The 26,254-nt window shown below is 46.5% G+C and overlaps 1 long non-coding RNA gene across 2 annotated transcripts in view; it reads right to left on the reverse strand.

Annotated features, from left to right (window-relative positions):
• Positions 1 to 8,517: 8,517 nt before the first annotated feature.
• The window catches only part of LOC116783797, a 279,628-nt gene continuing 261,891 nt past the window's right edge, over positions 8,518 to 26,254 (reverse strand). Inside the window, exons 9-12 of one of the 2 annotated variants that reach the window (XR_004355847.1) lie at positions 23,363 to 23,447; positions 20,156 to 20,263; positions 15,773 to 15,929; positions 8,518 to 8,626 (exon numbers count right to left, since the gene is read on the reverse strand). This is a non-coding gene — a long non-coding RNA (uncharacterized LOC116783797). The remainder of the gene's footprint in view (positions 8,627 to 15,772; positions 15,930 to 20,155; positions 20,264 to 23,362; positions 23,448 to 26,254) is intronic. The other variant, XR_004355846.1, reaches the window with a different exon arrangement.

A 26,254-nucleotide genomic window follows, 5' to 3' on the forward strand; every position in this document is an offset into this window, starting at 1 on the left:
CTGCAGAGGAAGCACACACAGAGAAGCTGGAACTGCCAAGTGGGAATTCAGTTTGTATTCACACCCAGAGCAGGCCAAAGAAGGAGAAAACATCCGTCTCAGAAGGGTTTTCAAGATTTGGCTTCATGTTTCGGTATGTTCAAACACAATCTGTCTACTCCCATCAGGAAAAACAAGAGGAAGAAAAAACAGCCCAGTCTTTAGAAGTCAGGGCTGCCATGGCTAAAAAGTACATGAAGCACATGGATAAAAATAGGTTAGTTTGAACCCATGACATGAACACAAATCCATACCCCACAACTGAATACTGGGGGGTTCCTTTCTCTCTTGTTGTGCTAAGAAATTGTGGACAGAATACTAGGAAGTAAAATGCCAAAAAAAAGCTCTTAAAAGTAAGAATTATACTCCTTCCAAAATTAAAGCTCAGCCGTGGAGCTTCCACGTTCCTCAGCCATGTATGTTTTGTGTTTGAGAAAATCCCTGGTAGGGTGTAAAGATTTTACCTATCTGAGCTTCGCATGGTTTCATTATTAGTAGGCCACAAATGAATGGAGTGGATGATGCAAAACTGAGTGCCAATAAAATATTTACACCAATTCTTCATTCTGTGTGAAACAGCTTTTATATATATGTATATACGTAATACTATAAATAATAGAAATTATGCTCGTATTTTATAGCAGGGATGTAAACACTGGTCCCAACAGCAGTGGCAAATGAACCACTCACATTTTCTGATTGCATAATTTGCCTAGAGGATGAATACATAATTACACTATAATTAAGTATAATAAACAGAGAAAATGATTTGAGAAGGAAAAATTATCACAGCCTCAACCACATCAGCCAGAAGCTCTCTTCTAATTAAGTTATTTTATTAAACAAAATGTTTTTAAGGTGGGTCCCCTTTGAAAATGTACATTATAGCCCATGTAATGCAATTTACTTTATAAGTAAAACACGGCTTGTGTACGGACAGACCATATCTGATGGGCCCCATGAAATACACAGCCACTGGGTCCAGCCCAGCCAGGTGCTGAGTCCCTCACACCCCGGTCTAAGGAGCAGACCCCAAGTGCTGCTCTGGGAAATTGCAGCCTTTTATTTGCATCACCAATGGGCTCTTTGTCTATTGCTTGGTTGGGGTTTTTTTCCTGATTTAAAGGGAGAAATGCTAGCAGGTAATTCTGATGTTGTCATCCTGTAATGAAACGGTGGAGGCCAAGGACAAGAAAAGAGGTAGCTCGAGCTGGCCCAAACAGCTCATGCTGTTTGGAGTTGAGTCTCAAATGGTGTTTTATTCCCTCTCCAATGCTTTACCCTCACTGATCCTGCTCAGTGCTTGACAAGAAGAGAAGATGGAGCTGTCTTTTTTGTTACCGTGGCTGAAGAAATCCAAAATAGTGGTTCCTGATCTGAAGGACTCAGGAGGATCACCTAATCTGCTCCCTAACACAGCAAAGGCCACCAGACACCCTCCAGCTCATTCCTCTTGGAACTACAGCTTATTTTTCTAAACACCTGCCCCCAGCCAGCCCCGGGGACTTCAGGAGTTATGAGAGGAGCCTTGGAGCACTGCTCTGCAGTCAGACATGGCTCCTGTTTCATCCCCACTATCACAGAAAGGAAAAAATGTTCACCCTCAAGTTTCAGCCATAAGATTTCTGGATACATCTGCCTCATTTCCACATTTCTCTTCCTCTTGTGAGTACTTGGGAGATTGTGATCAAGTCTCTCTTCAAACCTCTCTTCTGTAAGCTCACTGCTGCCTGATACCGATCTCTGCTAATTTCCTGGCTCTTCAAGGCTCCTACAGCCTTGTAATGTTCTTTGGGAAGATCTCTGTGCAACAGTGACCTGATTTCTTAACTATTCACTCCCTTATTCAGTTCCCAAGTCACTTCTAAAGGTTTACTTGCAGTGATTTAGGTTTTCTTTCAGGTCACTGTAAGAAAGAGCACAACCTCAGTAACATCCCTTTGGTACCTGCTAGGGATGAATCTCAGAATGGACTTAGGAGGAGAAAACATCCTGGCCAATGTCAGGTTGGATGGGGCCCTGAGCAACCTGACCTAGTGGGTGGCATCCCTGCCCATGGTAGGCGGGTTGGAACTAGATGTTCTTTAAGGTCCCTTCCAGCCCAAACCATTCCATGATTCTATGATTCTCAGGACAATTCAGGGAAAGAAGAGGCTGTCCCCTAAACTACCAGTTGTCCACAGCAGCACAAGGTCCTCAAATTCAAACTGGTGTGCATTATGTTGTGGGAACACCTCCGAATGCCCAGTGACCATGTCTTTCCCTAGCGCTGCCTACTGCTTTCCAGGGCACCAGAAAGAGCGTGGTGGTCCAGAGGAATCTTGTTTATAGAGTTTTCCACTCCTAAATATCTGCAGACCTCTGAACCGCAGAGTGTGGTAGGTTATTGATGGATTATGATGTGTGCGGTGACTGCTCGCAGGCTGCCCCAGGGTCTGTACACTCCTCACTGCAGCTTCTCTCCTCATCTCCTGCATTCCCAGTGGAATGGTGACCTGATTTCAACGAGGAGCTGCCATGACAAATCATGTGGCAGTCACAGACGTTGCAAACTCAAGCCAAAGAGTCATTCTCAAATGCTTGGCAAACGCCAGACCACAGAAACTCAATGTGTCGTAAGATTCCACTTGGTCCCATAATGATGGGTGGGAAAAAGGAGGAGGATTATCCGTAGACCTCAAAGTGTTTTACAAAGGAAGACAAATGCTGCTATTCCCATTTATTGGATAGGGCAATGGCAAGTTGAGACCTGCACAAAGTCACCCAATTAATCAGCCAGAAAACTGCCACTGAAACCCATATTCTGGTCTAAACAGGTTCCCAGACTGCCCTCATCTCTGTAATATCTGAGTACCCTCCAGTAGTGCATCAGGAGAATTTGGGCATGTCTACACTGGCCGACAAACAGCTGCCTGTCACTCCAGCCCCCTTCTCAGCCAACTGGACAAAAGCCATCTCCAGGTGGAAGGTGTGTAGCCACGTGCACACCATCCTGAGCCCAGGCGTAGGAACCCCACCACAAGCTGGGCTGAAAGCTCAACCCACCACTCCTCTAACTCAACCCTGTGGCTTTCAGGGTGCAGCTCGGTCACGGGGCACGGACAAAGTAGATGTGAGGCTGTCTCTGAGAGCAGAGACACCTTTTTTGTTCTAATCCAGTTTCATCATCTGTAGTGCCCCGAGAGTATTTTTCTCATGCTTTAGTTCTCACTGAGCCATGGAGGCAGAGCAGAAAAAATGTGTTGGTTATCTGGTTACAGCCTTATGGATCCCCAGAGGAGAGATTTGGAAGGTGATGCTTTAACAGGGATATTTCGATACACCACCATAGAAAAAAAAAAAAAAGGTAAATATCCAAAATATACTTAGTAAGTCAGGAAAAAGGAAAGAGAAGGAGCGCATCTCTAAACTCAAGACCTATTTGTCATGAGCAAGAGTACTAAAAAATGGGTAAGTTAATGACCTGAAGGCAGACTAGCTGTTATTACAGGGCACTGTATTGGCAAAGCTCCTGTACGTCACAACAATCATTCTCTCCAGACTTCTCTTCCCTTCCAAGGCATGAGGAAACACCAGTGGATTTAGCCTCAATTCCCTGGCAGGCAGCATCACTTCCTCGTGGGAGCTGACACAGCCATGGGAAGGCCGTCCTTTGTAGCAGCTACAGAAGCCCCGTGTGACCCAGCCAGTCTGACGTAGAGCTGGAGAGATGAGTCCTGCTCCAAGGAAGCCAAAAATCCCCAGGTGCCCTGAGACCTCGTCCTGGACTACTCATGCTCCCAGGTTTAGAAATCCTTTGAGGGTTGCTAAGTTCACATGAACCACTCCCAGCTCTGGAAGTCCAGCTCTGCTCACCCTGACTTTGTTTTCCTCCCCGGGCACCCACTTTTAACGGGCCATCAGGCAAGGTGGGCTTTGATCCGGAGCAGCACAGCCCGTTTGTGGATCTGAATCCCTGCTGGCGGGGATCCAGTGGCTTCCCCAGCTCACCCCGCTTCACCTGGGGAAAGCAGGGCAGTGTGTGGGCGGCTGGTTCTTCACAGCTCTGCATTTGTTGGACCTCAGCGCAGAGCCCCGAGCGAACGCACCGTTCATGCATATGCACGAGGGCACAGACGCTGCTGGAAAACGGACCTGCTTGACTTGGCCACGATCATCCAGGAAGTTTGTGGCAGAGCTGCAAATAAAATCCAGACATTTTGCCTTTTGGGGCTGTGTCTTCACAACAAGGCTGCTCTTCCTCTGGGCATCTGGGCTTGTTGTCTTATCGCTGCTCAGCGTGTCTCCTTAAAGGGGAAGCGCGCCAGGAAAGCCACGCTTTAATTCTTTAGAGAAAATGACACCACCTACATAGGAAAACCCCATAGATCTTTGCAATTATTGCCATGCATGGATAGCTTTCCCTCCCTTTGTGATCTTTACCACTTCCTCACCATATGGAAGAGGCCTGATCCTGATGAAAATAGTCATGGTTCCAGAAACGCCACTCAGACGATGTTGATTTACCTCCACAAAGGATGTGGCCCAATGCTTTTGGCCAGACTTTTCTGCAAGCAGCCAGTCACATCTCTGTCTCCTCCACCCAGAAAGCTGGGGGAAGTCATGCAACAATAACTTTGCTCAACTTCACCTGGCCCACCCAGGGAATAGCTATTTCTGTATAGACACGGAAAACCCCAGCCTTGTCCCTTTAATCTAACATCTCCTGCGTGTTGCTAAACCTAATTTGAAAAAAAAAAAACAACCAACAACCTGAAAATAGCATTAAAGGAAGCAGAGGATTTGAACAGCACTATATTTTTAAGATGGTCTTTCTGGAAAACACTGTATTTAAAAAACGGCCCTTTTACCATGAGGTTTCTGAAACTACAGAGCCATCCCAAGCTTCCTCTGAGATAAGGCTTGTAATTTGGAACTGAGTAATGGAGTATGAACACAACTGGCTTTGTATTAAGAGGCAATGTGTAATCATCTGGTAGTGTCATATTGCCCCCACTCCAGAGGGGTTTGGGGCTATTTGTGCTGGAAATTAAAGCTAAGAGCAACTCGATGATGAAGGCTGATCACCCTCCATGCCTGGCAGAAGGATGGTGTCTCAGGGCACAAATCTACCTGGAACTCTGGAGGCAAAAATCCACTCTTTGGAGAGTTTATGGTCCCCTGTCTCCCACACTTGCAGGACTCTTCCTTTAAGATGTAAGCCTGCAACTTGAAGTGTTTGGAAGGGCAGCTGTTGAGCTGTAGTGGGCAGAGGTTGCACACTGCACCCTGGTCTTAGATGAAGTGACACCAATTCATTACTTCATTACTCATTCCTTCATATTCCCTTGACATATTCCTCTTAAAGGGATGGCAAAACCAGAGAAACACAGGAGTTTCTGTGGTGGTTTTATGACAGGTATAAATATCTATGTAGGAGCCTTTCAGACCTCTTTGCATTCCCAGAGCAAGGACCAGATCTGACTTTGGATTTTTTAATTTTCTTCCAATTTGCTGGCATGGAATCTGACAGCCAGGCAGATGTGTCTGCCTTGATCTTTGGTGTGGATCTCCTCTTGCACTCTCCTCTGTTTTTCTGAGCCTCAACAGGGGAAAGTGCAATTGCTGTCCAGAAACAGTAATCGCAGCATCTCAGGTCTGTAAATTCTCAAGAGTTTTCCTCCCGGAGCTCTGGAAGACTTTGACCCATTTTCCAAACTGGGCCTAAAGCATATATACATAAGGGGAGCACACATACTTGGAGCATCTGCAAAAACATATGGTAGTTTCACATCCCACTAACCAGTTTCCTGGACTGAACACACATAAGTGCAGGCTTTGTGAGAACCAGCAGTTTCTGAGCGCTGGGTTTCTGACTCTCATCCCTGAACCGCAGCCCTTCCTCGACTCTGGGACAGATACCATTTCCCTCCTCGTTTGGCAAGTTACTGCGCCGAGTCTTTCTGGATCCTTACTCCTGCACGGCCTTTTCTGCAGGTGAAGCTCCTCTCTGGCTTCCCTGACAGTCTCTCTACCCACCTTCCCACTGCATATAGAGGTCTTGTGTTATCTCTGCTGAATCCCAAATGGGGAAGAGAACCATTTTGCAGGATCAGTAATTACACTTCAGATACCCTGGGGTTGTGCTGGGCTCCTGATCTGCAGAGCTCATTGCAAAACTTTCCATCTAAATCTTTTGTTTAACGAAAGACCGTTTTGCCAAAGGACCTGCTTCCCTTAAATATGCTTTTTTTAAGCAGAACTTCTAAGACTTCTGGTGGTTGTTTCTGACAGCGATATCATTTTTCCTGTCTTATCAACATTTTCTGTGCAAACATACCCACCTAACAGCGTGTTTTCCGTTTTAGGCACCAAACTGGAGTCCCACATGCCAACAAAGCATTAAACCCCACAGGACTGATTTAACCAAGCACAGGTAGACATGGAGAGACCCTTCTGCACCTTTCTGTGCCCGTGCCTACGCCACTCATGTGGTGCATTAGTTTAAACTCTTAGAAACACCCAGGGATGGAGATCCAAAGCCTCTCTGCGTCATCACTTCCAGCATCTCCCTCCCCTTATGGAAAGAACTTTCCTAAACTCTCACCTCCTTTGTTTTGCTGAAAATAAACCCAAGTAGGTCTTGTCCTTCCTCATGTCAACAGACCCAGTGATAACTGTACTCTCTTACCACACTCCTTTCAGCTACTGTCTTCACGTGTCAAGTGTCTCATGGCTCTCCTCTGTCTTTTCTAGACTAAACAATCCAATTTTAAAAAAAAAATTCCTTACAGGTCATGCTTTTTGAAATCCCTTATCAGTGCTGTTGCTCTCCTCCAGACTTCCTCCAGAGTTTACATCTCTATTTGAAGTGTGGAGTGCAGATCTGAGGCCTGGGCCTCTCCAGCACAATGACGTCCTTGCAAAGAGTGCTCTTGTTACCTCTTCTACTAACAAGCATCTTTCTGGCCACAGCATCACACGCTAGACTTAGATTGGTGTTTATCCTCTACCAGCTCCCCTGCCACATTGCCAGGACCCTGACCTGGTTCCTTATGTGTATTTTAATTAAGCACTTCCCTTTTTTCACCTAAGGCTATTTCTAAAGTGCATTCAGAACATTTAAAATAAATTCTCCTCCCAAATTTTGGGTTTCCCAGACTATTTTGTTGGTTTAACCTACTGTAAGAGCCCAGTCTGCTGCACCATCCAGACTGTTAACAGATATTTAAATGAACCACGAGCAGCACAGCCTTCTGTTGATGGTCCTCTCACTCTGACAGTGAATCACACCTGCCTAATCTTCAAGGGTGTTATTACAATCGATGGTTGAAAAATAGCAATTATTTCTGATAGGTATCATGTCTGATACCAAGGGCTGCCCGAAGGAGACCTGAAGCCAAGAGTGATACCAGTGAATATTAGACTGGTGAATCCCTACTCACCACCTGTGCCTGAAGAAACAGGCTTCAGTACCTGAAACTACACTCTCCCCTTCTTTGTAAGAGGACAGCAGAAAAGCTGGATTATTCACGGCTCTGAAGGCAGGATGGGCACATCAGTATGGCCCTACAGCCAAGATGATGAGCTAATGAACCTCGTATTGTTAGAAGAGTCCCCACCTACTCTCACACAAAAGGCCGATTAGCTCACAGGTATGCAAACCTCTGGGAGGATGCCACCTTTCATCGCCACCAGAAGCGTTTAATACATGTGAAGGTGCCAACAGTTAAGTGTTTGTGTGTGTACAGACAGCACAGCTACTGCTCCTGTCCCAGGAGCTGCACACTGTGCCGGGGCAGTGCTGGGCACAGCTCTGCTACCCCGGTTTCAGCTGAGAGTCTGCAGTGTGTGGGGCCCTTCCACCACTCCTGCAATGTCCTGGGGCAAGGAAGCCACAAACACCCCCCAGTCCAAGCCACTGATAGAATGCTGAATGTCAGTGAGCTCAAAGACACTGTTCCCACTGGTGTGCTCCAGAGAGAAAGGTCCCTTGAGGAGCAGGGCTGTAAGTGCACAGGGCAGTGTATTACTGCTTGGGCTGGCTGAGTGATGATGTGAAGCGCGATGTGAAACACGATGGTGAATCCCCATCACCACCCCGTGGGCACTTGATAAACACCACATTTACACTGCTGCCAGTGTCACCTCCATAACAAGTGCTGCATGGCCCAAAAGGGAAATAACCAGGTGGGAGGAGCTGGGAAGAAAAGTCCTTTGAGGTAACACTTTCCCTTTTCCTCTAGAGGTGAAGCCATGCTGTTCAGAGGAACAGAGGTGCTGGGGCTGCACATGGCCCATCATGGCAAACCACCCATAACATATTTGACCTCTTTCACTGTCCACCAGCAGTTCTCACATGGACCCTGGCTACAGCAACCTCTCTGTGTCATACATTTCATGTCACAGAAGAAAACAAATGATAGTTGGAGGAAGAAATCCCACCTAGTATGAGAAAAAAGGAAAAGTCAGTGACACATTTGCTATCTTCCAATGATGTACCTTATGTAGGAAGTAATGTCTTGTCACTGTCTTTTCCTCTTCTTCCATGTTCATTGCTGAAGATTTGCAGGATGTCAGGAATGTTCCCTAATAGCTTAACAATTACCTGGAAAACAAGATGACCAACCAGTCATGCACTGAAATGCATTTCTGACAAATGTGTAACAATCCATGTCGCCCTGATATGTTTTCTGACTACAAAGTGAAAGCAGTAGCAGACACAGGAGCGCATCACAAAAATGTTTGCTTGCAAATAGGAGAGCTTTCTTTTGTCTTGCTTACACAGGGAGACAATGTTTATTGTACTAGAGAGGGTTTTTCCACCTGGGCTACCTGTATTCTAAGGAGTGAATGCTGAGGGTGTGTCACCTGCATCTCTTTTTCCCAGGGATGTTGGGCAAATCAAGGCCCTGAGGAATCGACTGTAAATTTATGCCCTAGAGCTTGTGGGGAGAAACTATCCCAGACTAACTTTAGTCTGCTGCTGACTGGCTAAATCCCAGATGATTACAACCCTGAAGAGCTTTGCTGGCTTCAGAGCAGCAGTTATGGTTCTAGCAGTTGGGCTCCAGCACCTGGTGGAATCTCCCAGCTCCAGGCCCACTGTGACTCCTCCTCCAAACAGACCAGGACCTCTCCATCACCAGCTGCTGTTCACAGCACAACACATAAGTGAGGCCAAGAGGGAGTGTGCAGAGTCAGGTAGCTCCCTTTGCTTCCTCTGGCCAGGGCTTGCACCTAACACAGAGCATTTTTAGTCCACAGAAGTCTTTGCACCAAATGACTTTGTCCTAATCACTGCACTGCCTCAGTTATCGCCCGATCAACATACCAGCTGGGCCAGGAATCACACAATTGATGTTTGGGTTTCCACTGCCTTATCTAAATCCAGTTACTGCTCAAAATGAGACTAAGTCAACAGACTTAATTGAATGAAAGGGCTCTGAGACAACCTAGAGATTTGTGGCTGTGTGTGTCCGTGCAGGAGGTAATCGCTAAGCAAACACTTTGCCACAAACAGAGCTGGGCTGAGCGGGATCGTTTTTTCCGAGGCCTGGAAGCTCCTGACACGCCAGGGTTGTGGGAGGCATTGTTGGGGCTGGCAGGAGGATTTAAAGAGCACTGCAAACAATGTACCACCAGGAAGAAAAGCTGGGGATGGACAATGGAGCAGGTCATCAGCAAACACTCCTGCTTGCTGCCTTAGATCAGGAGATAGCAGAGACCCCATAGTAGTGGCCCAAAATAATTGCTCCCCTGTAAATTTTGCTGTCCAGATATGTGAAATAGCCCTGGGACACCCACTGGGAGCAGCAGATTGTTTAGTGTCCTTAGCTCTTTGTGGGGAGGCAGCTCTGGATGTCCTCAAGTGTTCAGCTCTTTGCAGGCATCACAGGATTTTCCAGGCTGTACAGCCATGGAATTCCTCCTGGTTCTGCAGTTCAAGTGACAAAGGTATAAATGAAACACGTGGGAATGGCCACACTGGGTCATACAACTGCTCCACCTCATCTCTCTTCCTGTCTTCAATGGAGACCATGAACGGGCTCTGAGGGAAGACCATCCCTCTGATCCAGTCCCCACTGTGACAGTGCTGCACAAAGCTTTCCAGAGCTGCAGGGGGAACAGGACCAAGCCTTACTCTGCAGTTACAGCTTGTCCTGGCAAACTCTGTGCCTCTCGTTTTCCTACCACCTGCTCAGTTCAGAGGCCCCACGCTGGCACCTGGTGCTGCAGTGGGAATGTTCAGGTTCATGCCAACAGCTCATCGTGGCCATTGCTTGAAGGGAGGCTGAGGCTGCAAACCTCCTAAAATAGACATTAAATGTCTCCTCCTAATACAAGATGACTCACACACTTTCCTGGCTGGTAGGACTTCGTCAGGTGATGGAGAACCTGAATCAGGTTCTCCAGTAGGCAGTGACAGCCTGATGGACATCCAAAGGGGACTTTGCCATGAGCCTTATAGAGACAGAGCCTTGCCATTTTAACATGATTTTGGCTGGAAAAACTCATCCCATGCTACAGAGACACCACGCCTTGCACTGGCCGCTCACTTGTCACTACACATTAGCTCAGGACCAGGACATCTGGCTGTAAGAAGGTAACTGTGCCGGTGTGCCCTAAAGAAAAGAGGGCACTGAACCAGCCTGATCCCTCTTCCCAGAGGCAGTTCTTGTCCTCTGGCATGCCACATGAGCAGAAAGGTCAACTTTTCCAGCAAAGTCAGGAAAGGTGGGAAAGCTGATGAGTTTTGTGATCAGGTGCATGTGGCCAGAGTGCTACACAATGCCAAAAGGAACTGCTGCTGAGTGCCCAGGATTTGGGATTCAACACGAATAACACACAGCTCTATATTTCATTCCTTTAACAAGTGCTGAATATGCAAAGGCTCCTTTCCCAGCTTCTGTCTTCATTCTGGAAGCTGGGGAAGAGCTGTGTGTATAATTATTTTCAGATGCCATCCACTTTATTGATTAGCTGAGTAGGATGCACAAATACTGGCAGCTAATGCCAGAGCAGAGGTCAAATGAAACTCACTCCCTTTTGGGAAAAGCTGAAATAAAACCACCATGTGAATGGGTCATTGAAAACAGCCTGGAATATATTCCCTATAGTCATTCCGAAAGTTCAAGGGCAGGGGAAAAAGAGGGGGGAAAAAAACCCCCAAAACAGCTGTCTCTGTGTTCACTAAACTTCTAATATCTGAAAGTGCTTAAAAAAACACACACAAAGTTTTTTTCATACAATCATGGAAAAACACACTAAGCTTTTGACTCAATGGTTTTGTTTTTCCAGAGAGTCCCTTCCAGGTTCCACGCGCCATCCCATAGTCACGTCTGCTGGGTGAGCTGGGAGCTGACAGCCTCGAGAGGAGCTCTCCGTGATCTGGAGTTTCAAGTATCAGCTTGCTGGAAGTGCCACGGAGAGGGAGGAGGGAGGGAAGTGGTGTGAGCTTTGCCAACACACCTGCACAAGCTCTGGGCTCTCTCCTGGACACTCCGTGTGCTAATGATGTATAACCTGCAGAGCCTGGCAGCTCCCTCGCTGAAGACTCTACCAGACACACTGTGCATGCCTCTGATTTCTAATTTCTTAAAACAAGTAATAAACCGCCCCCCTCCCCCAGCCCTGTGCTGTAGGTAAATGCTCAGGATGGAAACTGAGATGTGTTCAGCTGGGCAGAGCTTCTACCAAGGCAAGGAACAAATGACAATTTAATTATGGTGCTTTAGGTCTATGTAATTCCTCTTGTAAAGCAGAAGGGAGGAAAAAAGCTCAAAGAGAGACAGAGTTCATTTCTGCTCCAATGTTCTGCTAATTTTTCTTTTTACTATTAGAGATTCATCTGGATCCTATTTCTAATCCACTCTCAAATTTGCTCGAATTAAAATCCCAGATCACTGCTGTGTTTTCAAGTTGAAGTGTGCATAGCAGCCAAGGTTTATATTGCAATTTCTGGAGTTAACGGAATGATGAGCTCCAAAAGCGGAAAGTGTGTTGGATGCCCAAGTGCTGGGGGAAAAAAACCTGGTTGGCATCGGTGTTATTTGGAATTGGAGCTCATCTGTAGAATAACTAGCCTTGAAGTTAATACATGGCTACATTTACATGTGGTTCTGCACACTGGAATTGGTGGGTATGGAAGAGAAAGGGCTGCCATAGTGGAGATGTAGGAATGGGAAGTGCTACTTAATTATAAAGCCTGGATATTTTTGAACTTTCCCCTGAAATATAAAAGTTCCCCCACTAGTTTGGGACTTATTTTAATAAGAAATTCACTTTCTGAGTAAAACAGCACAGCAAGAGTGCCCTTGCTTTGAAATACCTGTGCTGTCTCTACTGCTGCCCGAACCCCAGTCTGAAAGCCAGCACTTCTCCTCCAGCATCCCGGTTATGTCCAAATCCAATAGTCTTGTTAGATTTTGCCACCTGGAAAACACCGTAACTCTGATGGAGTTATGAATCCCAATATTCTCTGGGCTTTCATCTCTCTTTCATGACAATTCCCAGCCGCTGCCAGGTGAAGCCAGCCAGCCAATATTTATGGAAAATGAGTGGACTAATCATTTCCAATAGCGGGACAGGATTACGATATAATTGCAGCAGTTTGCATTGACATCCAAGCGGACGGATACGAGCCAAAAATTGGAATAACGGCTCCACCCATCTACCACCCAAATGTAAACAAGCCAGAATGGTTAAAATGAGGCCTGGAAGTCAGGGCTCGGCCGTTCTCCTCCAGGTGTGTTCCTGTGGGATTGCCAAGCTGCCACCCAACCTGCCTGCCAGGCAGTTCATCCACCATAAAGCGACCCTCACCTCACTTGGAAAGTTCAGCAGCTTCTCCCAGTATTGGCTCTTTTCACACAGGGCTAGAAGTGCACCGCTGTTAATAAGGGCAAGAGATTATATTTTGGAGATTAGGTGTTGTAGGGTCCTGAATTAAACCCGTTAAGTACCTAAAATCCAGCTCAGCCCAAGCCACGACTGGCCCTGATGTTGTATTTACAAGTGTGGATAGGGCAATATCTGCAAAGGGAAAGAGAGTCTGAGAAAAGCCCTGACCTTACCCTTATAACTTACTACCTTGTCCCTCCCCAAGTTGGCCTAAATACAATTAAATTAAACTACTCCTCAAATTACATTGCCAAAAAAACCATGACCCTGAGCGAAACAGCATCTGTTGTTGATGTATCTTGGCATGCAACGGTTGATCCATTCCTCCCGATGCCATCACCTGGAGAAAATGGATGATGCTCAGCTTCCAGCTCTCAGTCCTAAACATGAGAGAAGCCTGGCCTGAACATGGCCTGTGCCTGCATCTCTGGATATCACGGGCCTCCTCAAACGGGCCGGCTAAAAGGAGGAAGCTCCTGGAGCCTGGGGCAGTTTGTACCATGAGGACCTGGTCTGTGAACACCTGTACCTGTGGTGTGAGGATGAGTAAAGGCCCGTGCTCCAAAGCATGGCGAGCTCCAGCCTCCTAAGCCGTATGAAATCCCATTTCCTCTCTACTTGCGCTAAGTGTAAAAACAGAAACAAAGACACACACCTAAATAAACAGAGCAGCACAGGGAGCAGAAGGGGAGAGAGGCCCTAGCGCAGGTCAGACGCCAACTGGTACAGAGAGATGTTTTCTGTTTGCGGTCCTTCGTGTCAGACCCTGCCATGTCACGGGGATGGGAATGTGAGTGGGAGACTTGTTGGACACCGCTGGCTTTACAAATGCCTCACGATTGCAGAAACACCTGCTTTACATTAATTTTCTTGCTGGTCCACAACAAAATTCCTCCCTGGTCAACAGTTCTCAGCAGACCTTTCTTCCTTCTGTGTGAATGGCTCAAACCACTGGTTTCTAAATCCTGGGCCACCACGAGATCACACTAGAATCTCCTTGAGTAGGAGGGCGAATCAGAAGGCAGAAGGGCACTTTTGTGCAGAATCATGCCAAACTGTTGGCCGGAGGGCCAGAACCACACGAGGCTGCTTACTGTCAGGTGGGGGAAGCAGGGCAGGGGGGTTACCCAGGGCAAACGGACGGATCTGTAAGACCCATCTGTTTTCACCATAAAAACCTCACAGCCCACACCTATGCAACACACAGCACTCCAGTCACCACAAGTTATTACTCTTGGTCTCCACTGCTTCCTGTGAAGCTGTAATGGGTCTGAGACAGCATCCAATGAAACCAAAGGGAGCCTTTCCATTAACTCAATGGGCCCTGGATCAGGCCCAACATCTGTTTGGCCCTCTCTGTACATAGCACAGCCAATTTATTCTTTATCCATTCCTGGGCCTCTCTCTCCAATAGCATCCATATTTTTCCTACTTATGGTTGTCATTAACCACACTAAGCACCACCCCCAGAGAGATCATCTGTGCCCCATGGCAGCCAATCCCTTGGCATGGCATAGCAATGAGTGCTGCCCCAACCCCTTATCATCTCACCAAGGACTCTCCTCTCTCTTTGTTCAGGTTTCCAGGACATCCCTTGGAGCTGCCAAGCTCTTCCTACTCTCCCCTCCTCACCAAGTAGAGGGCAGGTTGTGCCTTCTCTTCTGTTGTAAACCTGGTGAAGAATCAATGCCAAATCCAGATAGCAAGGTCCAAGAGCTCTCTGAAATAGGCATTTCCCACCTTGGCTAATGACAGTTCAGGCAATGACTTCCCTGGAGATCCAGAGTACAAGGGAGAATAGCCAACAGGCAGCTCCTTCATCTTATACTGGAGTCCAGAGCTAGAGATTCATTCTTCAAACTGTCTGTGTAAGACCATAGAATATATGGGACCCAGAAAGTTCATTGAGTCCAACTCTCCAGCTCCTTACAGGACTACTTAAAACTGAACCATATGACTACAAGCATTGTCCAGACACTCCTTGAACTCTGACAGGCTTGGTGCTGTTACCACTTCCCTGAGGTTCTTCCCCCACCATCCCCGTATCTTCTCAACTGTGAATGCAGACGCTGTGCCAGTTCACAGCACTTCCACTCTCACCAAATCTGTGATTCACTTTGCAAAGACTAAGACAGGACCAGGCACAAGCCCTCTCTAGGTCCCCCAGTGACAGATATAGCAATGGTCCATGAGATGCCATCCAATCACTGAGCAATACATGACATTCATTTCTTTATGACTCTGCCAAGCCCTTGGATTCCAGGATCTTTTTTCCAACTGGCACACATGGATTCCCATGCTGTGACATGCATGTCATCGCTAAGCAGAGCAACAGCCTTTGCTGAGAAGCCAAGCAGCTTCTTACAGCAGAAAAACAAGCCCCAGTGCTAAATCCACAGATTCTTCCAAGCACAGAGCTGCAGATTTATTGTGGGCACTGCCACTGCAAAAGTGAGAATCCCATACAAAAATACCTTGCCCATGTACCCCTGAAATCACATGAGTTTGGAAAAGGGACTGTTGCCTGAGGCCAGATGTGGGGACTGGCAGGCTGCTGGCACTGCGCAGAGGCACATCTGCATGTCAGGTACTTACTCATTCCTGCATACTTCCCTGATAAAATCTGGATTGCCTAAAGCTGGTATTTTCACTCCAGTTTCCTTATCAAGGTATTTACCACCTCCTGTCTGTGCCTTGCAGACTCAGGGTGTTAAATGCTCCCCTCTTCTCCCTGCAGTACAGGCAGCTGGAGCATGTGGGAGCTGCCCTACAGGATGGGATTCTAAACCCACTGGAGCACGCAGTGGGTGGCTGCTGGCCTGAGCTCTGTGGGATCTCACCCTGTTTGTACCTGGGATGTTGTTCTTTTGATCCTCACACTGGCTTTCTGCAGCTCCTTCCTGTGTTTTGGGGTGTTTGCTGTGGTGCTTTCTGGTAGTCCCTGATGGCATTTCAGAAGTTCTTGTCTCCTGTGCAGGGTTGTCTCCTGGTGCAGCTGTTGTTCAGCTCTAGGAAGAGGACGACAGTTTGGGATGGAGTTACCTCAGCAATAGCAGAAGTGTCTACGGCACCTCAATACATGCACATGACATTTTTTCTCTCTAAAATAAAAAGCAGATCTCTGTCTCTCTAAATATCAGTGCTGAGAGAGGCCCGTGGTCACAAAGGCAAACTCCCCTTGGAAACTGAGCAATCCCTTTCCAAGAACACCCCCACCTCCTTCCCACCCACTGCTGATATCAATCACCCATTTTAGCCCATGGCTCTCACACCCTCCTCTTGCCATGAGAGAACATCACAGGGTGTCCTTGATGGCTCTGCTATTCCCCTCCAAGCTTCATAAAAGAGAGACATATTCTATAACACAGCATCTTAAAAATTATTAATTTCCTTGAGGAAAAATATTACTGGATTATCCCCTGGGAAAACCTAAGCAACGGATCTGTTTCAGTTTGATTTCACAAGCATGTAAATATTTCATCAGTTTAAGAACAACACTTGTGGAGATCGATCAGCTGGGTACACACTGCTTTGAGGGAGGATGTAGTTTATTTTGGGATGCTAGTTCCACAAACAAGGCTGTCCTCAGCCCCTCCCATGAGCATTATGCCATAGGTATATACCTTGTGTTAATCACACTTAAAAGGAAGCTTTCTGGCTAAATTCAAACGGAAGGAAATGAAATGCAATTTGATTTCAGAAATGCCACCGAGTTATTTCAGTTCAAAAAAATAACAAATAGAGGTTTACAGACTTCATACAGAAGGATTTTCTTCTGATGTTTCTGCTCCATTTTTTTAATTGTTGAAATGCAGAAAAAAATCAGAACTACCACATGGGGTAGATTTCTAATTGAAATTTCTGTCTTGACATAGGCTGGTTGGTTGAAGGGAGATCTCTTCAGCTGCTTTGCCTAGAGAACCACCCAGCTGTTACCAAGCTGAGCAAACTTGTTTAGATCCCACCACTACACCCCCCATACATGCAGGGATCTTGGGATGTTGTCCAGCACCTAATGGGATCCAGGAAAAAGAGCTCTGTTTAGTGTATAACCCCTCTGTGGCCCTTCTGGGAGATGTCAGACTTGTATCTAAGGTTGTTGTCACACCTGACAGTGTCCATCCCGGTGAGAGCACTCCCAACCCCACCAGCCAGGAAAGCCGAGCAGTTCAGGAGAGTCAGGGTTCATGGGCTGGTTTTTCCCATCACTTTGGTGCTTGGACAAGCCAGCACTGAAATCAGGGAGATCACTGCTATCAGAGGTGGTGTTAATTAGGTGCCAACTGCAATGAACACAGGATGACGTGGGCTTCAGCAGGAGCTAGCTGGGATTGGATCCTGCATCCAAGCTATAACCTGCTTTGCATCCTCCCTCCTGCTAGTATTAACACTAGTTAGGCTAAAACCAGCTTGAGACATGGTTACTCCTGCTGTGGTTTCTCCTTGGACTCTCTTAGAAGCTGCAATTTTTTGGAAGTGTTGTGCACCTGCCCCAACCCCTGCCTTGTACCCTGGTGCTGAGTGTCCAGAGCAGGGAGAGGAGCAGTCCTGAGACACCTCAAGCAAGAAGTACAGGAAAGCAGCTGCTCTGCAACATGCTTTTTGATGTGCAGTTTTGACCTGTCCTGCAACCTCCAAAGACAGTGCACGAGAATAAAACATAGGGAGCCATGTAGTGTGAGAGAGTAGCTCAAAAATTACTCCTGTAGTGAAGAAACCACATAATATATTCAAGATGTCAGAGGTTAGCCGTGGTGCATGTGAATCATGCTGCAAATACCTCACCTTTAACTCTACCGTCGTAATTAGATTACAAAGTTTTTATTGCAGTTTTAAATTCTGCCTTTATAGGTTGCTGCCCAGCTGTGCACTTAAATCTGGTTTTATCACACTTTCTGAGCTCATCACATTTAATTCTGCCCCTACAATGCTGGATTAACTTTAAGGGTCGCTGAAGTCAGAAGTCACTCACCCTTGCCCTACTAATGGATTCACACCATCCCTGCACGGCCCAGAGTGATGTGTACAGTAAACCAAATTTACTGTTGTGGCAGAGGGGAAGGGGCAGTGGGGCTGTTTGTTTATTTACTCCACTGCTGGGCTTCGCTGCTGGGACATCTGCACAGATTACTGAACCAAGGAGGTGTTGTTTACCTCCGTGTAGGGCCTGTTGCCCTGAGATCTGCTCAGCAGCACTGCTCTGCTGGCTAAAAAGGAGAATATTCAGGTCTGCCTGGGAGAATTGGAATCTGGCTGATTAATGGAGTACACAGACCTGTATCATGTGAGGAACTGAGCAGCTGTGCCCATCCAGAAATCACACCTTGCTGCCAGACTCAATCCTACTAGAAAGCCCAGTCCTGGTATTTTAGGGGTCCCATCTCTGATGTTTGAGACAGCCCCAGAATAATCAAAAAACAATATTCTTTTTTTTCCTAAGGGTGACTTCTTGGTTGTTGCCTATTGTCAAGAAAGCAGAGTAAAGCAAAAATGAAACTCTTCACCTAAACAACATTCATCCCCATGTTTTATCTCAATCCGTTTTTATTCTCTGACCAGCAAAGAGCAGAGAGGTTGGTGTTAAATACCACCAAAACAAAATGAATCACTGCCATGAAAATATAAAGGGGAAATCATATTCTTTCCATTAATAAGAAACATGGAGAAAAGAGGTGCTGAAGGTCCAAGTGGTTTACATCAAGTCCCAGAGGGAGTCTGAAGGGGATCTGGGAAATAAAACTAGCTCCAGTGGAAAGGTCATTTTTCTCCTTCTTGCTGGGGAATACTTCGAACAGAATTAGGACAGACCTGAGCCAGAGAGGGACAGCAGGGACTTTAATGAAAAGTGGAGGCCAAAATTTGTCACTGAGTAATGCCATGACAATTTTTTGACCTTTGCCATTCAATGACTAGACACATTTTTGGAACCAAGGTTAATAATCTTCAGCAATATACAACCTTCTCCCAAGGAATGTGTGGTGATTAGGGCAAAGAATTTCACATGGTCACAAAATATCTATCTCATAGTCCTGGGCTTATAAAATACTCTATTTCCTCCATTAATTGTGTCCACGTGGAGCTGTAACTAAGTAGCTGAAACAAATAAAACCAAAGTAATATTGTTTCCTTTTAAAATATTTCACTTAATTTGTGGAAGAGGTTTGGGCTCATTAAAACAGACCATCTCCCACGAGAGCTTTTTCCCTTTCTTCTCCAAGTCTTTGGACCAATCCTTAGCAACGTGGAGAACAGCACACTGCTCCTTGGCACAGCCCTGGCTGGAGCCGCTCTCCCGTTCGGCTCAGCAGCTCCTGCCGTGCCGGCAGTGAGGGCACACAGTGCTCACTTGGCCAAGCACCTTCGGATGTGCCACTGCCCTGGGATGAATAGCTGCTGACTGCAATTCCCTCCTTCCACCTCCAGCTCCTTAGGAAACTCCCCTCCTTCCTCCCACAGAACGGTGACTATCGAAATCCCTCATTTTTCTTTGGAAATGACAGTGTGTTCACCGTGACTGAGGGTGCAAGCAACGCCCAGACCTCAGCAAGAACATATGTAGCTGAAGGTACCGTGCAGGCACTTGGGGGATCTCGGACTGTTCCCTAATCTTCCTGTGGATCTCGGACTGTTCCCTAATCTTCCACAGAAAGCTATGAATGAGTTAGGGGTGACATCAGAAACTGCTGTCTTGTCAACAGACCGTGACAACTCCTTTCCCTGAGCTCATGTCAGTCACAGAACAGAGGACAATGCACACAAGGCAGAGGTGAAGAGCAACCTGGAGCAAGGGTGCCAGGCTGCAAGAACAACCTCCAAAGAGGAATGATTCCACATTCCTGTCCTGTGGAACATCATTTTTTCTCCTCCATAGAGGTATCTTTTCCAGGTCCACTCCTCCAAAAGCAAGGCATCCACAAACATGACTCTATCCAAACAAAAACAGGAGAAGATCCAGTGATGTCACAGTCCCTTGTGAGCTCTCCCATTGCTGTGACCTGGAAAGTGCTTGTGCTGCAGTGGCACTGGGGTAATGCCACCCGGGGGTGGGTGATGGAAGGATCTGACCAAAGGGGGCTACATAAGTGAGTGTTTGCAATTGTTTGCTTAGGGCAGAAGCTGAGATTGTGACCTTCCCTGTACTAGCACGTTTCACAAGGTAGTAATGCCCTGCTGGCACCAAACATCCTTCCCTCTCCCACACTACTGATGGTGACGCCAAACACTCAGCAGGTACTTGGGACAGACGCTGTGCTACAGCTCTGTTTTATGAGGATATTTCCATAAAATTAGAACCTCTGATCCCTCTCCGAGTTTGTCCTTTACTCTTGTGGGCTCAGTTGCTCTGTAGAAGAATTTAGGCCAATGTTACCAGGCAACAACCAAACTACTCGTGAGGGCGTCCCAGTCAAAAGGAGTTCAGAGGCTCCCCCAGTGCTGGGTCACTCCAGTTCTTCTCACTGGTTTTGTTCTCCTTCTAGGGGGGAAGCCACATCTGGAAAACTACTGGAGTCCTGCTGTTCACTATGGACACCACTGGGAACTGGCATATGGTCTTGTAAACTGTGATTAGATCTACAAAGTAAACTCTCATTATGACCTCTCTCAAGGTCTTTAAAAACACATTTCCCTAACAGCTATGATTATATCCAAATTCTTTCATTTTGGTAATAACAACATCATCCACATTTTCCTCTCTCCCTCCTCCTTTTTCTGATCATAATCTCGTTAGGCACAATAGAAGAATCATTCCATAATTCTCTTTTCTCCCTGCGGACTTGATCTCTGGGCACAAACACTCTCCTCCCACCAGAAAAACAATACAAACATAAACAGCTTCTCCGCTCTGGAGGAGCTGAACCTGAGGTGTGGGGCTTTTCTGGACCATATGAAAAAATAACTACCATCAGACTTTCATTAGCATCATCATCAGTGTTACTATTGCTGATGTCAGAACCCCCTTAGGGATGACAGTCAGGATCAAGGCCTGATGACTGTTCAGATGCTGTACAAACATAACATGAAGGCAGTCCTTGCTCTCAACAGCCTGAGATGTATCCGAGCAGTGCAGACAGTGTGAGAGCCAGGACCCAGCTCCACTAACCCTGTGTCACTGCCATTCCTCTGCTGCCTTTCTGCAGGATTTGAACTCTCCCTTCTGCAGCCTCTGCTGATCACCAGCATGGCTGTCCTAAATCCCTCCTCCATGGCACAAAGCCCAGGATTGCCATCGCTCAGCCCCAGCAAACACGCTCCCAGCAACTGACTGGGATGGCACTGAGGTTCTGCCCAAAATCTTGTCCCCACCATAAAGGCCATGGGAAAACTTGAGTGGGAAGAAGATTTCTGCCCCACGTATATTTATTCCAGAGTGTAATGTTCTGCTCCAGGCAGGCAGGCACCAGTCCCAGGTGACTTCAAAAGAGCTAAGTCAGGATCACCTCTGAGCCGAGAGGGAGAGCTGGACCTGCTGACTCTGCAAGGACCAGTTTAGGAACTGCAGCACCTGGGAAAAGGCATCTGACCACAGCAGGACAATTTGGAGTGTCTAAGTCATTCTGCCATTCTCTGAGGGACAAAATCTACATACCTGACTGGGGGCTGCATGTTGCTTATATCAGACCTGTAAAGAATCGTGTGATGGTCTTAAATATTTAAAATAATCCTATAAATTATTATTATTAAATAATTAAATATTAGTATTAAATAATTAAATATTTAAAATGCTACAACTGCAACAGAATATCCCACTTGGATGAATCATGGCAAACCAAGGGGTAAAAATGTCCAGGAGCAGTCTGCTCAACAATAGGGTCTGGGAGTGCAGGTCACATCTGTCCATACAGGCATTTTCTGGATCATGCTGTCTGTGTGTCATAAATGGAGACATAAATGAACACTTGGTTTGAAGGAGTGACTCACTTGACTTTGATAACATTTTATCTTGATAAAACCCGAACTGATTGACATCTCATATTTCTTGGGTTTAATGAGCTCATAACTGCACTTTAATTGGTTTAATTACCAGAACATAACATTACAGGTATGTAATGTAGACCTGTAATACAGAGTTATACAACATATTATACTTGCTATACATCATAAATTACAACATGTAATATAACACAGTTTTTCGTGGGAATTATTACCGGGATTATCAGTTGTGAATGTTCAGCGACATGAATCGAAATTTCCCTTAAGTAATGTCTTTGGGATTCGGCCCTCCTTCTACAAGAACATACATCTGAGGAAAGTGTGAAGGCTGTGAAATATGAAATTATTTGTAGGCTAGGGTGGGATTTGGATCCAGAAAGCTCAGGGACTAAGTTCCTCCAAAATGTTTAGGCACCTTACTCCCATTTCAAATTTCCATGTTCGCATCAGAAATACAGTTTTTTCCTCTAGCTTTTTCCAAGGCTGTCTCCACGCTCACAGCATTTTCTCAATCTATTTATTGTCCTCATTTTGGAAATTACTATTAACAGAGCCCAAGTGTTTTCCTAATATAATTGTTTAGATCTCTCTGGTGACACAATTAGCAGCTGGGAGAAGCACTGTAGTGTGCAGTTGTGTCTTTATCTCTCCATTTTGAGCAAAGACTCTATGTGCCAAGGCAGTTATTACACCTGACAAGGACAATGTATTTACAATGGGTGTTTATACAGCCTAATTCCTTATAAAAATACCTTGACAAAAAGTGCTCCACCTGCCTTCATGTTCCCTATCGCAATTACTAATTAATATTATTGTGCTGAAAATGATCCTATCAATTAAAGCCTCTCCTGTCAGAAGTGTTGCTCCCTGCCTAGCTATGCCTAATTAACCTGTTGCTGACTCACTCCCCAGGAAGGATGTTCAGCAGCCAGACAAAGTCTGGCTGATCTGCTTCCACTGCTCTGCTCTGTTTTACAGAGTCCTCTGCTCAGCTCAGCATGTGCCTCCCTGAGTTTACCCTGTCTGTCTGCCTCCACTCAACTGCTGCTACTCATTCAGGGTTTAAAGTCATAGTCAGGTTCCTGGTAAACCTCTCAACCATTTATCTGGTTAGCAGAGCTGACCATACACATATATTCAAAGCCAAGTGCCACCTGATTCACTTTTCCAGTCACATTGCTTCAAATATAGCTGTAAGTGCATTCGTGCTTTGGGGCAAAATGATTCTGCAGGACACTGCAGCTGTTGAGAATTTTCTGTATATTTGCCAAGCTAAAATGATGTTTACATTGCTGGCATAAATGAGACTTGAGCCTTCAAACTGAATCAGAGCGGAACTGCCTTGTTGATCTGTTGTCTGGGAATGGTGCTGGGGACTGGGAAGGACAATGGGAAATGGCTGCCATCAGCCCCAAAAGGGTCAGGTTCAAGCAGTGACTTCGTGCTTGTGGGTTGGGATGTAAGGATACAAACAGGAGTCTAATGGGATTGTCAAAAGGACATTACTCACCCCTCGGGAGGCCACCTCTTCTGCCAAAGAGCTCCCGCACGGCTCCGCTCAAATTGCAAAACCTCCATGTTCTCCTGTTTCTCATCTGTTACAGGAGAGATAATTACAGAGGTGCTAAGAGGATAAATGTAGTACAGTCTGGGAGGTGCTCAGGAAGAGCATGTAAGATAGATGGGGCATGACTAGTTGCTCCTGTCTCAGGGCAAGCCCGGGCTTTGCAGTGACACGGACGGGGCTTCTGGCCAACCGAAAAATGAGCTGCGACGGCTCCGTGGCCAAGGGGGCTGGGTGAGGGCTCTCAGGGCACGGGGTTGTCCTCATCGGGTTTGCTGCAGATCAGCCACTGATGCTGGACACTGAAGCTTCCTTGGGCCTTTTCAGTAATCAAAAAATCATCAGGATACCCCCTGGAGGACCCTTTTCAAATCATATTTCTGGTGTCCCTCTATGCCACAGCAAACATCACGAATCACACGGAAGGGAAAAAAAAAACCCCAATCTCCTATTTTCCAACTCTCCAAGAAAGACCAGCTTAGAAAGAGGAGGAGCATTCCTGCTGGAAGTTGCTGTTTGCTCATCCCAGCTTGCTGGGCTATCCTGGGTGACAAAGCTGTCTGCCACATGTTGCTCAGTGGCACCACAGCGATGATGTCAAACCAGCGCAGCGGGGGGACCCATCCTGCCAGCCCAGCACATGGGGGCTCTGCAGAAGGAAATGGGATCTGAAGGGAGAGGATGTCATGTGTTGAGCCTTTTTTCCTTGGAACCAGCTCCGCAGTGCGTGTTACAGATTAAATTCTAGGCAAATGTAAGGAAATCTTGTGGAGGGGTGGCAAAGCAAGAAACCCACACGCCCGTGCCTTTGGGCAGATAAGGCACCCAGGCTGCTCCTTCTGGAGATAACTAATAGCAACAAAAAGAAACAGAGAAAGGGAAATACATACAACTTCAAAATTGAATGCATCTTCCAGTGTACAAAATGAACCAGTGAATCAAACAGGCTAAATGGGTGTGGAAAAATCAAGACTTTTATACCCCCATGAAATCATGGGAGTCTTGTAAAGAGAGGGGAAGGAATTATTTATTGTCAGAGAAATGCAAGAGTGATGCTGTGAAAAGAAGCAGGTGATCAGCACACTGTGCCTGGGCATCTTCAGCACTAACCAGGATTAAAGCACTGCAAAAAATGTTCCACCCAAACCTGCTCCCAAAGCACCCTGGCAGGAGCATCTTAACCTCCGGGGTCTCCCTCTGTGGCAATCCCCTTCCACCTCCTGTGTTTGGAGATGGGCTGGAAGGCAGCCAGGATTGACCATGGTGCCTGTACATCCATCCCTTTATGGAAATTCTTGTTCCTGTCAGGGACTCCATGGGAGCTCAAGGTGTGCAGCACCTCACTGGATCAGCACTTGTCGTTGCCACTGGTAATGGAGATAATAATAACAGGGCAGGGAAGAAATAATACTGCAACTTCCTTCCAACCTTGAGATCTGTGTGTGTTGGGATAGCATGGAATCCACAGGGCACTTGGATTCTGCTTTCTTTGAAGCAGCAGTAAATAGAGATGGTTGGTAAAACTTCAGAACAACCATATATGTATGTGGTTAACAGACTAAATATAAGGAATACACATCTCTTCCTTTGAAATATGCTGTTTTGCCAAAGCAGAATCCTTTCTGAGTGCACTTTGCTTTGAGAGGAAAACATCCAGTGGAAAAACAAAAATGCCAAGGGCCCTGCAGTTGTGCCATTTCAAAATTTACAACATGAGGCATTTGGCTTTGCCACCCTCAAGTCTTCATGTAGATTGTTATGCAAGACTGTGAAAAGCAAGAATGGAGACAACAGACTCGGGCTCACTTTTCAGGAGGAAAGGTGGATGAGGAATTTTTCTTCTGGGGTGATTCTTACACTCCTAAGTCAGATTTCCAAATTCCTTCTTGTCAGGGGTTCCATTTGGAGTACTGCTCATATCACCACCCATCACATCTCCTGGTGTGCCAATCCTCCCAGAGCCCATGGCCCACAGCTCTGGGAACTGAGGCAAGGAGCAAGGAAGTGATTTTTATAACCTACCAAAGAGCATCACTGGCAGCACCACTGATGAGCTGTATATTGTGACTCTGTGATCCGCAGCCCTGCCAAAAAACTCCCCCTTTCTACTCGGTTTGGAGCCAGCCTGGGTAATGACAAGGAGTCTTTTGTTGCCATGTGAGGAGCTGTTTGTTGGTCCAAGCGCTCTCTCTCATTAAGGAGTGAGCGAGGGGGGAGTGGAGGCCGATCCCAGCGGGAACACGTGTCCTAGGCTGGCCCATCTGCAGAATAATTCTCTGGGCCAAAAGCTGAGTCTGGGATCAGCTACATGGCGAAGTTCCCTCGCCACGGCAGCCAGAGCAAGTGTGGTGACAGTTCTGGGGAGTGAAACTGGAATGTTCTGGGGAGGTATGGCACAGACAGCGACGGCTGTGGCGATGGGCTCATTGAGGGAAGGATTTGGTGTAATACATATTACAGCAAGGTGGCATTCTCAGAAATCTAGGACTTGAGAGAGAAACAAATGAAATCAGCCAGGTTCATGATTTGGTTTGATTGCTTCCAAACCCATCTCTAATCTGAGTTCTTTTCGCAGTCATCACAACTGGGCTTGCATGAACCTTGGGGCCTAATCCTCATCTGGTGCAAGCTGGAGCGAATCCATTTAATTCAAGGGAGCCTTGCCAGTTTACATCAGATTGTGGTTATATTTAAGTGTAGGTCATTTAGAAATACGTAAATACTTATTTCCAGCTATACATCCTGAATAAAGTAAATAAATACAAAACCTACCAGGGCACAGAGTATCCCAGAGTTTTGGTTTGGTTTTTTTTTTTGAAGCCATAGGACAAGTATCCC

Source organism: Chiroxiphia lanceolata, chromosome 3 (assembly GCF_009829145.1).
Source record: "Chiroxiphia lanceolata isolate bChiLan1 chromosome 3, bChiLan1.pri, whole genome shotgun sequence".
Classification (NCBI taxonomy): Eukaryota; Metazoa; Chordata; class Aves; order Passeriformes; family Pipridae; genus Chiroxiphia; species Chiroxiphia lanceolata.